At 36.5% G+C, this 16,131-nt stretch overlaps 1 long non-coding RNA gene across 4 annotated transcripts; it reads left to right on the top strand.

Annotated features, from left to right (window-relative positions):
* On the top strand, positions 447-15,860 carry LOC110392427. 4 transcript variants are annotated; one of them, XR_002434355.1, is made up of 3 exons: positions 447-477; positions 14,075-14,143; positions 14,911-15,860. It is a non-coding gene; the product is annotated as an uncharacterized LOC110392427 (long non-coding RNA). The 4 variants fall into 4 exon arrangements; XR_002434354.1 differs by lacking the exon at positions 14,911-15,860 and adding an exon at positions 14,269-14,898; XR_002434352.1 differs by lacking the exon at positions 447-477 and adding an exon at positions 3,704-4,028.

Raw genomic sequence — 16,131 nt, 5'->3', positions numbered from 1 at the left:
CAAGCATCACCTCTATTTCCAACACGAACTGTACATTTAATTTAAATAGATAGTGGAATTGTACTAGTAGACTGATAATGTTTGAATTTATTATAAATCTGTCTTGTTCTAAAACCCTGTAAACCAAGTGACTACTCTTTACTGTGTGGCCTAAGCTTCCTTCAGGGAGTATTAAAAACTCTCTCCCTGGACAAAAAAAACTGAAATAACAAAACCCAGCACACTGTTAGTACTGACTTTCACATTTCTGTCTATATTTCTTTCTGCCTGTGCGTAGCAGAAATGTTAAGTCATGGCTTGAACCAGTGATTAAGCACCTGGTGGAAGTTCCCCCCTGGTCAACCCAGGGGAACTCAGCATTGCATACACCTGAGTGACTGGAAGGGGTGGAGCCCTTCCCAGACCTCATTTAAGGGTTGGCAGTGGAGACAAGGGTATCTTGCTGGAGATCCCCTACCTACCTGAGGCCTTTGAAAGGTAAGCAGCTTTTTTTTTTTCTTTTTGTGTCTACAGCTGCTGCATTTGGGCTTATCCTCACTTGCTGCAGCCTGGGACTTTTCCACCATTCTATTGTTGCTGTGCTTTCCATCACATAGTGTTACACTGTGTTTGTCAACCTGCTCAGTTAAGAAGAGAGTGTGGAAGTGTACATGTGATCAAAGCTGAGAACTTCAATATGACATTTTTAGATTAAGTTGTTTTGATAGCTAAATTGCTTTTCAATTTCCTTTTATGGCACACAAAAAATCCAACAGCTCTTAAAAACTGAAGTTTTTCTGTTGCTGATTCAAACCAATGAAAATGGATAAATCATATATTCTAAAATGATATATTAGAAAGAAGAAAATTTTTCACTGTTGTGATTCAAGTTTGTAGATTTTCATGAGTGGAAGATGAATCAAACAGCCACCTCAGAATTTCAGGTTACTGAGTCTTTAAGCTGCTTGTTCCTGGTTGTTACATGAAGTAGTAGCTGTGGAAAGGGAAGAGATGTGATGTTTATTCTGAAAGCCAAACTGAGGCTAACAGGTGGCTTTCATCTCTGAAGGGTTTTCCATTAAGCCTTACCCTACTGTGAAGAGAAATGAATGACTTTAGGAACTTTACAGCTGGGCTGTTGCACAGTAAGTTCTTGGCCAGTCAGGTAATGATTCTTCCAGGTAGTTTATTTGTTTTCAGCAGCAGATGTCGTACCTGTGCGAACAGAAGAGAAAGAAATTTCAGAAGGAAACTTTGGATACACAGAACTGGTTGCCCAGGGTGAAGTCCAGGCAGTTTTTCAAGATTGCCAAGGTGGGGGACTCTATAATTGATCTGAGCAACCTTTTCTGTGCTCAGTCACTCTTGTAGTGAAGAAGTGCTTCCTATTGTGAATATGAAACATTCTACATCTCAATTTATGCCAGTTGCTTCTTACCATTTCACTGGGTATAACTGGAATGATCCTGGCTCCATCCTGTTTTCACCCTCCTTTCAGGTATACAGAGACAAGAGCTCCCCCTGAGCCTTCTTTTCTCCGGATTGAACAGTCCCAGATCTCTCAGCTCTTCCCCCCCAGGAAAGCTCCAGTTTCTTCCATGTATCTGAGGCCCTACATTGAACTCTCACAAGCTCTATTTCTCTCTTGCATTGGGTAGCCCAGATCTGGACATAGTATTCTAGGTGTGGCCCCTCCAGGGCCCAGTAGAGGAGAGGGAAGACTTGCCTCAAGTTACTGAGAGCATTTGAAAATGAAAACAAATGACAAGACTGACAGAAAAATCCGCAAAGGAGGAGGAATACTTTTTCTTTCAGTAACCACAGATCTTTTTTTTTTCTAAATGACATCCTAATTAGATAAATAGCTTTGCAGAATAAACTGTTTTACATACTTTTTAAGACTTAATGAAATTATTTGTGGTGATTAAAATCAGCAAATCAATATTCATATACTTAGCTGTGTTTTCTTTGTGATCTGTAAACTTGGATAAAAAATTCTAAGTTTAGTGTTACCTTAAAAAAAAAAATCCAAAAAAGCTGTTACATGATAATCTGTTTGCACTTTGCACTGACAATGTGCAGTTGTTAAAGGCTGGGCCTGCAGTACAGTCCCAGCTGGAATTCAGAAATGTCAGTGTCATAGTACTAGAAGTAAACCTGGAGTGAGGCACAATGAGAAACTAATAATTCCTTAATCTCTCTGGAAAGAGATTCTATTTGCATGTATTGACTGTAATGAATGATTGGGTCTCAGAGTTTGTGCAAGCTCTGAGGATAGTTTGTTGGGGCAAAGGCAGGAGGATCTTCTGCTTAAAAAAAAAATAAGCTGAGTGTAGTGACATCAGCAAGGAACATAGAGGCACTGTGGGATTGGTGACTACAGTGACACAAACCTCAAAGAAACTAGGTGCTGACCATGCCTTTTTACTTTAGCCAGTGTAGCTTTGTTAATTTGAATGCATGTTTATTCCGGGGGGTGGGAGTGGGAAGGGGAGGTGAGGGAAGAACAGAGAAAACAAACCTAAGCATTAATTCCTCAGATTTCCAGTGTTTGTTTATGCCTGCTTGATGGAAAGTACGGTTTGCATCTGTCTCTTGGTGGTATGTTTATTTATTGCTTTCTGGATTCTTATCTAAGGCTATATTCACATTTCTTCACTTATATCTGTTTGTTTACTGTTTGATGTAGGGACCTGGGTATCCATAGTACTGTACATTCAGGTCTGAGAAAGTTAGTGCTGGTAGGTACCTAGGACTTCAGAAAGCTGAATTAATTGAAACTGAAGAAAGAATTTGTGCTACTTAGTAAACAGGCAAATTATCTTGGCTCTTTGAAATTATTCCTTTTTTCATTAATGATATTCAAAGTTTGAGGGGGTAGAGCTAATCTAAAGCTAAAACTTATCTACTATGTGTAATATTAAACTCCACAGCTTAAGCTACCTATATAGTAACTTTTATGTAACAGTTTGAAATTAGTGACTGTCCAACAACTTTAGCAATAAATGTACCTGGGAAAATTCAGCTCTATTTTCCTTGCAAGCTGGTGCAGTAAGAGAAGAGGTTTGTTGTTAAAGATCAACAATCTGTTACAAAGTTTTCATTTTTTTGCTAGTAAAGTTCTATGGTGGCATGGAAAAACACTAATCAGATATCTTTTTTGGCTTGTTATGTACTATGGCTAAATGTGTCAATTATCCAGAATTTTAGCTGTCACTTCAGTTTGTGCCAAGTACGGGTAAAATACTGTCACTTTTTCTCCTGGAAAATTTAAAAAGAAGATAATTGTTATCTATGTGTTTCTTCACCGTTATAAAGCAGACACAAAGAATAGGTAGCAGATGGATAATTTGAATATAAGTAGATAAAGTTCAGGGAACTTTGGAAAAATTCCCATACTTAAATTACTGAGCACAACTACATCAAAAACCATACTTTCATTTGTCAGCTCAAAAACTTTAAGTATTTCTTTCACACATAAATATTTAGGGTGGTCCTATGCTTTTTTTCCCCCTTTTTTCCTTTCTTTTTTTCTTAACCTGTAACTTGGAAGAATGCTACAGTGGGAATGAATTTCATGCTAGCAGACACTTTTAAGGCTAGATTTAGCTGCAGTCACATTAGCTTAGATAATGGGAGAATTTTTCTTCATTGAAAATGCTCCCTGTCGCTTAAGAAGAACTCACTGAGGCAGCCTGCCATCTAGCTTTTTCACAGCAAAATAGGCTTGCAGACTGCAGATGAGAGACTCGGGAGCAGAGACAATTTTAACTTAGCCATCCCTAATTTATCTCAAGCTTTTTCAATTCATCTTCACTGCTCTGTGCACATTGGAACACCAGATTGTCAACCCCTGGGAACAGAATGCAACCAGGGAACTAGAGAGCTGTCACATCCTGAGAAATATTTAAATTGTGCCGATTTTCTTCTGGAGTGCTGAGCAGAGGGAATGAAACTCTCCATCAAGTCCTAGCTTTGCGGGCAATAGATCAGAGGATACTGCCAGTTTTTCTAATGGATTATTGTTATCGGGCAGGTTCTTCCTGAAGGTATGTAGTTACTCTCTCAATTCATTACCCACGCTATTTATCAGGTAATGATATAATGAACTAGTAATCCAGATACATTAAGAAAAATGTTAACTAAGTAATCTGTGTGAATTGAATGATGGCACTTTATTGCAGCATATTTGCAAGTAGAATACTCTGATATACTTACCGTTAATGTTTTGAACCTGCTGCCAAGTGCTTTGTCAGCATTCCCCCCAGGCAAATAACAAACCCTAACCTTTAAACAAAAAAAAATCCATTGTGCTGCATAACATATAGCTACAAGTTAATGCTGACTGCCCAGAGAATGTTATTTTTCTGAAGCAATTAATAAAGACAAGCAAAATAATATTTATAATTTTACATTTGCTGTAGGTGAGTATTTAAATCACAAAATATTTTCCAAATGTAGGTAAGGGCGGAACTCCCCTTAAAGTACTATGAATTAATTGTGGAGTTAGATATTACTTATTAGCTGTGATATTCCATCCTTTTGCATGGGAAATAAATATCTAATTCTGAAAATCTCCAATATGAAATATGCAACAGAAGCCTGTTGTTGCATCTGTACTGGCAGGCTCCAAGAGCTTCTTAGTAAAGCACAAGGTTTACATACCAGAACAGGGTTTAAAAAAACAAAATCTGCAAGGAATATTTTCTTTTAAAGTTTTGTGTTTAAATAAGAGTTACAGCATCTGTTTTCTAGTCTGGAAATCTTACTGCATGTCTGTCAGTGCAGCTTGTGAGGCAAGCTGACCTAAAAATGAAGGATCTATCTAAATTGCAGAAGCAGACAGACATTTTTGAACAGTTCCAAGCGCGGGAGTTGCTGCAGATATGGAAAAAGCACTGCCTAGCATACCCCAGGTATGGAGTAAAGCTAGCTTAGCTTTATTTCTTATTTGGAACTCTGCCCGAGTACAAACTCTGGGACTTGAACACAAAAAGACAAATATAAGGCTAAACAAGACTGAAGTCCTAAAATAAAATTTTACCTGTAGCTTTTTTATTCAGTGCACTGTCCATGCTGCTGTCATTCTCCCAGAAGTAAGTGATCTATAAGCTTGTGTATGGAACACTTGGTAGTGCAGTGGATATTCTGAACTGGATGTTTATTTGCAGGTGACAGACGGTTGTCAGTTTTTTAATGTACTGCTGAAGGAAAGCAATATGGCAGTAATAGGTAAACAAGATAGGGGCTGGAGATTTCAGAGGCAAATAAGGCATTAAAATCTGTAATTCTGAGGTAAGAACCCTTTTTAGTGTGTTTAGATTCCCATATTTATAGAATATTTCCAAGGTGTTTTTTTTTAAAAAAAAAAATCTGGCAGTGTATGTTGCTCATATAGGCAACACCTGCAAGTCCCTTTCCTGAAAGTTCTTTTTCCTTAAAGAAAAAAAGGTTGATTCTGTCCCATTTCCAATGAACTCTATTGAAGTATTTCTTTTCTTATGGACATTGGAAAGACTGAAGCAAATAAGCTTTCACCAGCCTCTCCCTAGAGGCTCCTATCATCAGTAAGATGTTTTTTAAAGGAAGTATTTATGTTGCCTCTGTTTGTCCCAATCTCTCAAGCTTCTGGGTCAAATACATAGACCTCTCTTACAATGCTGGCAGTGATGGATGTTTCAGAATTTTATGCAATCACTTTTGATTGTTAAAACTTCAGAAGGTAGTATAAGTATTTCTTATTACAGACCACTCTTAGATTTTTTTTTAATAACTTTCCCAGTACTGATTCAGTCTTGCTTTCTTTGGGTCCAGTCATATCTTTTCTCTTTAAATGCTGTGCCACTTGAAAACTAATTAAATATAATTACTCCTAATACATGGAGCTGAAGAGTATGCAATAGCAAAATAACAGTAACTTTGATTATATTTTCTTCAAAAAAAAAATGTAAATACACATGTGAATGGGAGAGTGATATTAATAAATGGAGAGTAATATATTTGTATTCAATATTTACCTTCCCACTGCTATTCTTCTGTTTTATCTATATTTGTTGCACAGTCACAGCTATGTCCTCTCTTAGTCTGCCAACTTATTGTACTGTTTGAATATGGAACTTGATGTTCTTCAATATTGTTAGGACACTTGTGTAAATAACTACATTACAAATGTGGCACAGCATAAACAAAACCAGTTAACACTTTGTGTAACTTACTCCTGTTGATTCCTCAAGGTATTTACTTAAGTTTTAGGAAGGAAGAAAATGCATACGCAAATCTTTTTTTCCAAGGTGCTAAATTATTCTTTTTAAAGTGTAGTCTTTTGCCCCTGTCCTGTTTTGAGTATTAGTTTGCATTTTTTCATTTTTACTATAAAGACTTCCTCCAAAAAAACACTTTATTATTAAAAACAACAAAACAAAGAAAACCCTCTGGAACATACTTCATCATAGCAAATGGATGTATCTTGGTCATATTCTTCAGCAGTCCTTGGTCACTAATGCTTATCTCCTGTGCTCTACTTTGCTTTAGTAAATTGAAGTGTTGACTCTATTCCTTCCTAGATAGGTTCTTAAATTCCATTTCTTACTTTGCTTTGTGCTAGACAAATCATAAAAGCAAAGGTCAGTTATTGGCCTCTTTCTGTAATGCTCTTAGTTTTTATTTGTTTTTATTTAAGAGTTTTTTGGACTTGGAGTATATTCTTCCAGGGTGAATCTCTAGAAGGTACAGACATTACACAGAACTTGATGTATAAAAAAGCATCTTTTTTTCCCCTAGCTTATTTGTTTTATCCAGGGAATTTGCGGTAACTGTTGGGAAACATTGCATGCCTGGTAGCGCGTAGCTGACTTTTCTCAAAGATTTACGGTATGACCTTAGATAAGAAGTAAGCTGTGTATGTGTGGAGTTTAGTGCTTGTGCTTTAATTAACAGCAGGTGTTGTGCTCAATAATAGCCTGGGAAATGATATTGTTTTGAGACACTTCGTTGTGAGACACTTTTGATGTTTGTGGGACACCTATCTTGTTTTGATATGTGTGGGGCACCTGTCTTGTAAACAAGTGTGCTATATGAGAGGACTGCTGCCCTAGTAAAATGAAGCTATTTGAGCTCACACTGAGTTGCTGCTTCCCACGTGGGTGCGCGGGGGTTTGTCTTTTCACTTTGCTGACTGTCGGGGTGACCCTGTGTCCAAGTGTTTTCCTACAGTAACAATTTCCTATTCCATACAGAAAACATAAATGCATCACTTAAGGACTTTGAAAAAGGTAAATAATGACTGTTTGACGCTACCTATTCTTTGAACTCCTACATGTTACTACTGGCAGAAGAGCTTAAAGAAAGAAAGGCATAGGAGTCTGGATAGCAATATAATTTGCTAAATTGGAATGAGTGTTTTCAGGTGAAACTTGATAGTTTTAACATGAGGATGTACTGTGACTTTTTTGTTTCTTAACCTTATGTCTTAGGTTTCAGAACTGCTTTGTCACTCTTAACGGAATGTGTATTCTTCCATGTGCATCTTTTACACAGACCATTAGCTGGAAAAAAAACGACAATTTTGTTAAGAGTTAAGTAGGTCTAATGACAAACAGCACACTCATAATATCGCAATTTTGATAGAGCAAAAGTGAAAGGATGGTTTCCCTGAGAATCATAGCACATCAGGGGATAGACAACATAACTAGTTCATGCTTGCAATCTCTTATTTTGGTTGGAATTCTTCAATATGTTCTCAAACTATGGTGCAGCTCCATATAGTTAAGCAGGGTAGTCCATAGTTTATTAGGTATAAGTCCAAAAATGGTATAGGTCTTTATAAGCTTTGTGCTTTATCTTCCAGCTCCTTTGTTCAGCTACACATGACATCTGTGGTGTTAATAAACACACACTTAAACAAATATCTACTCATTTGCTATATTTTTCATTAGAAATAGAGATAAGTACTAGAAGTCTCTTCTCCTGCCTTGCTCTAACAGAACATGTTTCACAATCTTTCAAGAGAATTTGGAATACGTAATAGCAAAACTTTGTCTGTCAGGATATAGGGAATCAAATATTTACAAAGTAACTGTTTTTCCTTTTGAAAGGTATGTTGCTCACAAAAATACTGATAAGTCTGTGATTAATTAACACTAGTTTCCAAGTAATAGCATTCATTTTTGTAATACTTTAAATATATATAAAAATAGATCTGAATCCCTTTGTTCTAATGCTGACCACAGCTTAATACATTTTAAGCGAAATACTTCTTTGAAAATATTCCAAAGACTTTTTTTTATATTTCCCCAAATGAGCTTATACCTATTTTGAAAACCTGTAGTAACTACCTCTATTTACTTTGTGGAAAGTCCTGATTTTCGGATTAAGAGAAGATGAAGACTTGTACACATACAATTTAAGTTTTACTTTAATGTTTTCATTGTATGCTTTAGTGTTCACTATAGTTTCTCTGTAGTATAAATTTGCCTAAGGAAGTGAAAGAGATACATGTTTAATATTTTCTTAATTCTTTTTCTTCTGCATATTGCTGATGGTGGAAGCTATCCTGTAACATCTAGGGTTGGCATCTTTTCAATAAATGCATAGGGTTCTCTATAGAATATTTTTTCCAGGTGCAATTCAAAATCATGTTTGTTTTTGGAGCTTTGTTATTGCTTTTCTATCTTAATGCAATCATCACAATTTCTGTCTCATGTAGAGAGATAAATAACTTCCCTGAAGAAACTATAGTGATAAATCTTGTTCTGAATGTCAATTAATATCTCGTTTACCTCTTTCTTGCACTGCTAGAAATCACTACACTGAAGTCTGTGGAATATATGAGTGGAATCTAGCTCAGTGTGTATAAGTATCCCTGTTTTCTCCTGCATGCTGATGAGCACAAATTTTCCATCTTACACAGTGTCTACTTATAAGATTTGAAAGGTAGATTATTTGTTTGGATGTAGAAATACTTCTGCTTTGCTCTTCCTGCTGCTACTGAAGAGTAGTAATACTTTTCAGCTGTCCATGGTTTCTGGAATTTTGAAAGCTGCTTCATTAGAATTTAAAGCAGATTAAAATGAAAATCAGTTTCAAAGAATTTTAAAGAATTCTTTGTTTCTTTTTGATATTATATCCCAAACTTTAATTATTTTAAGAGCATGAAATATATTCTGTATGGGTATTACTTAAGATATACTTCTAAGATGTGTTGTCACTACACTCACTTCTGTGTTTAAAAAAAATGGAACTTTGAATGGTTTTTGAGTAGCAATTATCATTAAGAAACCTTGGTAAATACACATTTTCACATGAACCAAGAATCACAGAATCAAAAATGGCTTAGGTTGGAAGGAACCTTAAAGGTCACCTAGTTCCAACCCCACTGTTGTGGGCAGGGTTATCACCCACTAGATCAGGCTGCCCAGGATCCCATCCAACATCCTGGCTTGGAGCATCCCAAGATGGGGCATCCACAGCTTCCCCAGGTAACATGTTCTAGGGCCTGACCACTCTCTGAGTAAAGAATTTTAAACCACTTCTTGGCCTTGTCTTATCACTGTTAGACCATGTGAAAAGCTAGTTCACCTCCTGCTTATAAGATTTTTTTTCCCAAGTACTGAAAGGCCACAGTGAGGTCTCCCTGGAGCCTTCTGTCCTCCAGGCTGAGCAAGCCCAGCTTCCCTCAGCCTGTCTTCATAGGTGAGGTGCTCCAGTCCTCTGATCGTTTTTGTGGCCCTCCTCTGGACCCACTCCAGCAGATCTGCATACTGCTCTGCTCAATGAGTTCTTCTAGTCTGTACATATATCTGGGATTGCCCTGACTCAAGTGCAACACCTTGCACTTGGCCTTGCTGAAAATCTGTAGGTTCATCTGAACTCCCTTTTCAAGCCTGGCCAGGTCCCTTTGGATGGCATTCCTTTTTTTTGTTGTTGTATGAAGTGCTCCACTCATTTTGGTGTCATTCTTTAATCTTGCTACCCAGAAAGCCAACAGCATCCTGGGCTGCATCAAAAGAAGCATAGCTAGCAGGCTGAGGGAGATGATCCTGCACCTCTGCTCTGCGGAGGCCTCAGTTGGAGTACTGGGTCCAGATGTGGTGTTATCAGTACAGAAGAGATATAGACCTGTTGTAGCAGGTCCAGAGGAGGGCCACAAAAAAAGATTCAAGGGATGAAACACCTTTCCTATGAGGGCAGGCTGGAAGAGCTGAGGCTGTTCAGTCTGGAGAAGGCTGTGAGGTGACCTGATAGCAGTATCTAAAGGGGAGCTCCAGGAAAGAAGGGGACAGACTCTTTAGCAGGGTCTGTGGCAGTAGAACAAAGGGATATGGCTTCATGCTCAGGGAGGGAAGATGTAGGTTGGATATCAAGGTAGAAGTCTTTAACAGTGAGAGTGGTGAGGCACTGGAATAGGTTGCCTGGAGATGTGGTGGATAACTAGTCCCTGGAGGATTACAAGATGAGGCTGGATCAGGCCCTGGGCAACCTGATCTGGCTGTGGTGTCCCTGTTCATTACAGGGGAGTTAGACAAGATCTTCAAAAACCCCTTCCAACTCTAATACTCAAACTTGCTGAGGGTGCACTTGACCCACTATCCAGGTCATCAATTAAGATGTTGAGCACCTGTCACAAGAAAGACCCCTGGAGGACAACTCTTGTGACTGTCTTCCACCTTGGCATAGAGCCATTGACCACAACCCTCTGGCTGCAACCATCCAACCAATTCTTTATCCACCAAATAGTCCAGTCTTAAGCCAAGAAGTATATCTAGTTTGTCTTTTCAAATGTTTAGCATGTTACTTTATATTAATGATGAAAAAGTTCTCTATAAAATCAAAATATGCTTTGAATCAAGGAGGAGCTGATAACTGAGTCAAGCTTTGTCTTCTTTCTACAGTATTCACTCATCTCCCTTTTGCTCAGCTTCAATTTGCTAAGCTGAAGAAATACAGGGACCACTGTGCTTTTAAAAACTGTATTTGTATATAGGCTAGGAGTAACAACGTTTAATAAGCTATTTCACTGTCTTTCTAATTTTGGAATCATGAAGAAAACAGACATTGCCAAACTGAACAGATTTAAAGAAAAGTTAGACTACCAAATATTTAAGAACTCTAATATAAATGTTTTGGTTTATTTTCTGTATTCCCAAAAACACTTATAAATCTGTTGCAATTAATGTATCCCATTCTGAAATTTAGGGTTGATATTTAGCACTTTGACAGAACCAAAATATCACTCTGGTCTTCCTTGCTTAGCAGTTAATTCACTCCTCTTCATCTCTGTCTCATGTTCAAGAAAACATTTTCCTTCTTAATATTATCTTTGGGGATGAAACACATTTTTTTATCTATTCTCTAATCAAGTAATTGTCTGCTGTTCCTCTCCTCCTTCTGTTTATTAAGTTCTTCAGGTTGCATGAGATAGACTGCCCTTTTCTACACATTACTGGAAGGTGTGTGTTTCAGGGAATTGGAGTATTCTTCATGGGAAGGAGGGCATGCATGAGTATGATGCAATCCAAAAGGGATGTGGTGCTATGTCCTGTCTTTCTTTCTCTCACTTCTGGATGGGCTTTTCAGTAATTTGCTTTGAGCTATCTCTGGCGCTTGTCAAATCTGTTCATGAACCACTCCAAGTAAAAGCATGATGGAAAGTTAATCCAGCAGGAAAAAAAAAGTTTTCCCAATAGTTTAGAAATTGAATCATGCCACCTAAGGTCCTGTTGAATCAGACCAGAATCACATCACGAAAAGACTAAGAGTGACTGAGGCTGTTAGTGGAGTAGGGTGGAAAGAGGGATTTCCTCTTTTGCTGCAAAAAAACTGTTAGATCTCATCAGCTATAGCATTTAACCTTACCTTAAAGCTGCCTTGTACTCTTTGTATGTCTCCTTACCTTCTGTCAAAAATTGTCAGTGGAGGAAAAGCACAATCTCTGCTCGCATTCAGAGGTTTTATTGCTCCAGTGTGTGCCTCCCTGGGGAAAAGCAGCCTGGAAGCCACACACTGAGATGGAAATCGCTTGAAGCTTTGAAACTTCCCCTGCCATCAAATGTCCAACTGCAACAATAATCAAGGTGGCAACTCAAAAAGGATCTCTGAGAGCCAGCTCTATAATCCATTGGATCTAGCTCAACCAGGCCTAAAACTAGGCAGTTTTATAAAAATGGGAAACATATGTTTACATGTAAGCAGTAGAGAATTTTTAAGACTTTCTTTTGGCTTCCTCTTAAAAGCTATATTAAGTTTCTGGGTAAATCTTGTAATGAGGAGTGCTTTATCAATTTCAAAGATTTTATTACGCATTTTACTTTTAATCTTCACCTTGATCAGAACTATTTTTTTCCCATGCATTCAGACAAAGTGTAATTCTTAAGCAGAATTACCTAGTACAGTAAAAAATACACTTTTTTAAGATTATAAAATGTGTTTTGCTTTGTATTCCTTTGTGTTGAAGCTAATTCAAACTGTTTCAAGGGTCTGTCCTAATGTTTCCTTTAAAAGGGAACTTATGCTTTGCCACAAAAACTCTGATTTAATGCATAATTCAAGAAAACTTTTATAGCGAACAATAAATATGATTTGTCCTGTAAGATCCAGGAGCTAGGCTAAGTGTTCCTAAATGCAATCTACTGGTCTTGTGATTTTTACATACAGATCATCTACTTAAATTTAAAAAAAAAAACCTTAAAAAATCAAGAGGTAATTTGGGGAAAAAGAAACACAAAAAAGAAAAGCTGTAAAATTATTTCTATTTCTACTGGAATTTTTAGTCACAATTTCAAACTATGATTTTATGTCAGAATTTTAAGACTTTTTTTTTCTTAATTCATATTTCAACTCTTAGGATGAGTGTGCAAGTGTGATGAGGAAATGAAGAAAAATGATCTCGTAACTGTACGTGTTGGTGAGAAAAGAGAATTAAATGAATGGAGAAGACATTGAATTTAATCTGTGGTTAAACTGAAAGAAGGATAATAAAATGTGATTTTTAGCTTTTGAACAGTGAAGGAAACTAAGCAAAATATATTTAACCTGAGATTATATTGAATATTATATGTATGAATATACACTGGTATTATGCAAGTGAATGATAAAAAGTTGGAGAATTAGGAATATCTTAATCCTTCACATCAGGAACCCCTCTGTTGTGGTTGTGACATTAAGGGTTATATATACAATCAATTTGTCCCCTAAGATTCAGAATGATCTTCAAGGTGGTGGTGAGAATGGAGTTCGTGTTACAACTGATGAAGACCTATTGATCTAAATGGTAATATTATCTCAGCAGAAGCCAGTGTAGGAAATAGTCTCAATTCTCTCAATGTTTTTGATTCTATAACACTTGAAAAACAAGCTATAGAATGAATACACTGAAGAAAAGGAGGAGGAGAGATTGAAGGTTCTGCTGTATGCAGCTGTAAAATGATGCTCAAACAATGCCTTGACTGATTGTTTGATCTGCTATATTAAATTGCATTATTCTACCATTTCTCCCTTAAAAATTGTTATTTTGTTGATTTCGTTCCCAGATTTGAGTGATACAAGTCAGTGTATCAGAAAAAGAAACCATTTTTTGAGTGAGAAAACTAACATGCACATGTACTGTAAATATTTGTAATTGAAACCTAGGAATAAATCAGACTGAAAATATGGGTTATCACCAAAATTGTTTTATTACCTTTTTTACTGAATAGAATTACTGTGATATTTTAGGGGGATAAACATAGAGATTTGTTATTGGAAGAGAGTTTGTTCGTAAGAAGTTATCTTCACTGAAAGTGAAACCAAGTTCATGAGCTAGAATTTTTGCAACAAGACTACAAAACAGATTTCTATTGTCTAGATAATTTTAGAACAGTTTGAAAAAAAAAAGTAAAGAAGTTAAGCTTTCTTAACAGACAGTAAAGGGAAAGCAAAAAAATAGGAAATATTTGCACACTCAGTCACCCAATTCTACCTACTGTATGTAGGCAGGCAATGTATTTGAAATGTTTCTGCATTGAATAGTATTTACATCAGATTTTTTTCTTGCAATGGTCAAAAATAGCATACTAAATAAGTATATGATATTATATGCTATTTCATGTTCCTTGTGTAGAGGATCCAGCCTCCTGGGGACAGACTAGACCACAACATACTTTCCTTTTGAGTAATAATGCATATGGAGGTAAGTTGAAGGACACTTTCTTACAAAATGACTGTTTCATCTTCTTTGTATTCACTATGGGAAGAAATATTTAAACTGCATACAATTTTGTTTTGTTGATACTGTGTCTTTGTATATTTTGACAGTATTTCTTGCCATCCCTGGATTCCACGTTTCACTTTAAAACTTACAAATGAAACTATGAACAATTTATCAGAAAGATCATAATTTTCTATAAAGATACCAAGTGGAACATTATTTCATACAAATCTGTGTAATTACATTGAATGCCTTCTTTAGTTTACCGTTATTACAAGAAATAAATTACCAGGAACACGAGGTGAACTCTTACTTGAATTTGAGGATACTTTGGAAAAAAACAGGATGTAATATTTTCTTAAATATGGAAAGAGCTGTGTCATTTAGCATAAGATTAATAACATTCTGTGTGGTTTCCTGGTACTGACCCTCTTATCAATCTGACAAAAATGTACAGCTGTACAGATGATGTACAGCTGGCTTCATGGCTAAGGTGGAAAATATCAAAGAAATTGTGACTTTCCAAAATATTTTCCACTATAGTTCAAACCATTTACTAGGAGAAGCACATAGGAGAATTGCTTCAGAATTGTAACCTTCTTAACTAACTTCTAAATCACTCTCTTTTTCTCACTGATTGAAAGCCATGCTAACCTCTGTAAGAGTACCCCTGTTCATTGTAGTGGGGGGTAGATTGTCAGAAACAGAAGAAAGGCATCACACTTGAATTTTTAATATCATTTTAATAGCATGGAGGTCAGTGTGGACACTCTCCAGAAGCTCACTAGGTGACTGCAAATGTGTGGAGTACCATGGCAGAGTTTACATTGCGACCAGTTACCAAAGCTATTTCAAACATCACTGTCCTGTATTGCAATCTTCTCTAGACTTATCTTTAGTAATGCATCTCCTTGATGCAACAGCATTGTTACTGGCCCATTGTCTTTAGGTGAATCCTTACAACATGAGGGGTGAATCAATGTCAGTGTAGCCTCCTGTTTGCTTAGTACTGTATTTACTGTGTGGAGAAAAGGACTAGTGTTCTGGTCATGCCTGCCATAATTGTAATTACTTGACGTAGTTTTACTGAGCAAAGTTTACTCCAAGTTTCTTGATCTGAAAACACTCTTTTCATGTGCTCATAAGATGAGCACATCTTATTCAGTAAGAGTTTCATTACTAAAGCAGTAGATTCAGTAGTCATGGATTTGATGAAGACCAGTGCTGTCTAAAAGACAAGTTGTATGCTTTAGCAAAATGTGTTTATCAACTTAACGTCTGTACTGTTTCCAGAATGTTGAGAAGTATACTGAGTATCTTGATGAAATGAATTTGTATAATGAGAAAAGAATATCAGTATGGTACTGTTTAATTAACAACAACGAAGAAGACAAAAAAAAAATTTTCCTCCAGATATGACCCAATTTCCACTTTTGGAGTAGATGGCAGATATTTTAAATGGGTGCTGTAGTTTTTATGCTGATGTATTAGCTGATTACTTAAAGAATGCGTTCATTCATATGATACATTCCATTGCTTTGTCATGTTTTGTCAATTTGAGTTGACTTATAATGTGTGCTGTGTAACATGATGTGATACCACATCATTTGACATAAATTGGCATAATATAATTTAGCAGGTTAGAAAAGTAAGGTAAACAAAATTGTGTCTGTGATGAAATTCATGTTGCTCATTTGAGGAAATGTGAAAAATTTTTGCTGTAGAATAAAAGTATATTACAAATTACAGAAATTTATGTAGAAATATTCCTTAAAGTAGAAGAACAGTTTAAATAACCTTGGAGTTGATTAACCCTTACTCACTGAGAATGTATCTAGGGGATACCTAGAACACATACAATTTTCCTCATAAGTCATCAAAACATGGCACAGTAGTCTAGGCTTCACATGCATATTTTTGCACAATGTGTATCATCCTCACTTCCAAAACATTAACACGGATATGATGAT

This window comes from Numida meleagris, chromosome 1, assembly GCF_002078875.1.
Source record: "Numida meleagris isolate 19003 breed g44 Domestic line chromosome 1, NumMel1.0, whole genome shotgun sequence".
Classification (NCBI taxonomy): Eukaryota; Metazoa; Chordata; class Aves; order Galliformes; family Numididae; genus Numida; species Numida meleagris.
The sequence above is the reverse complement of the archived record's forward strand: the minus strand, read 5'-3'. Positions and strand labels throughout refer to the sequence as shown.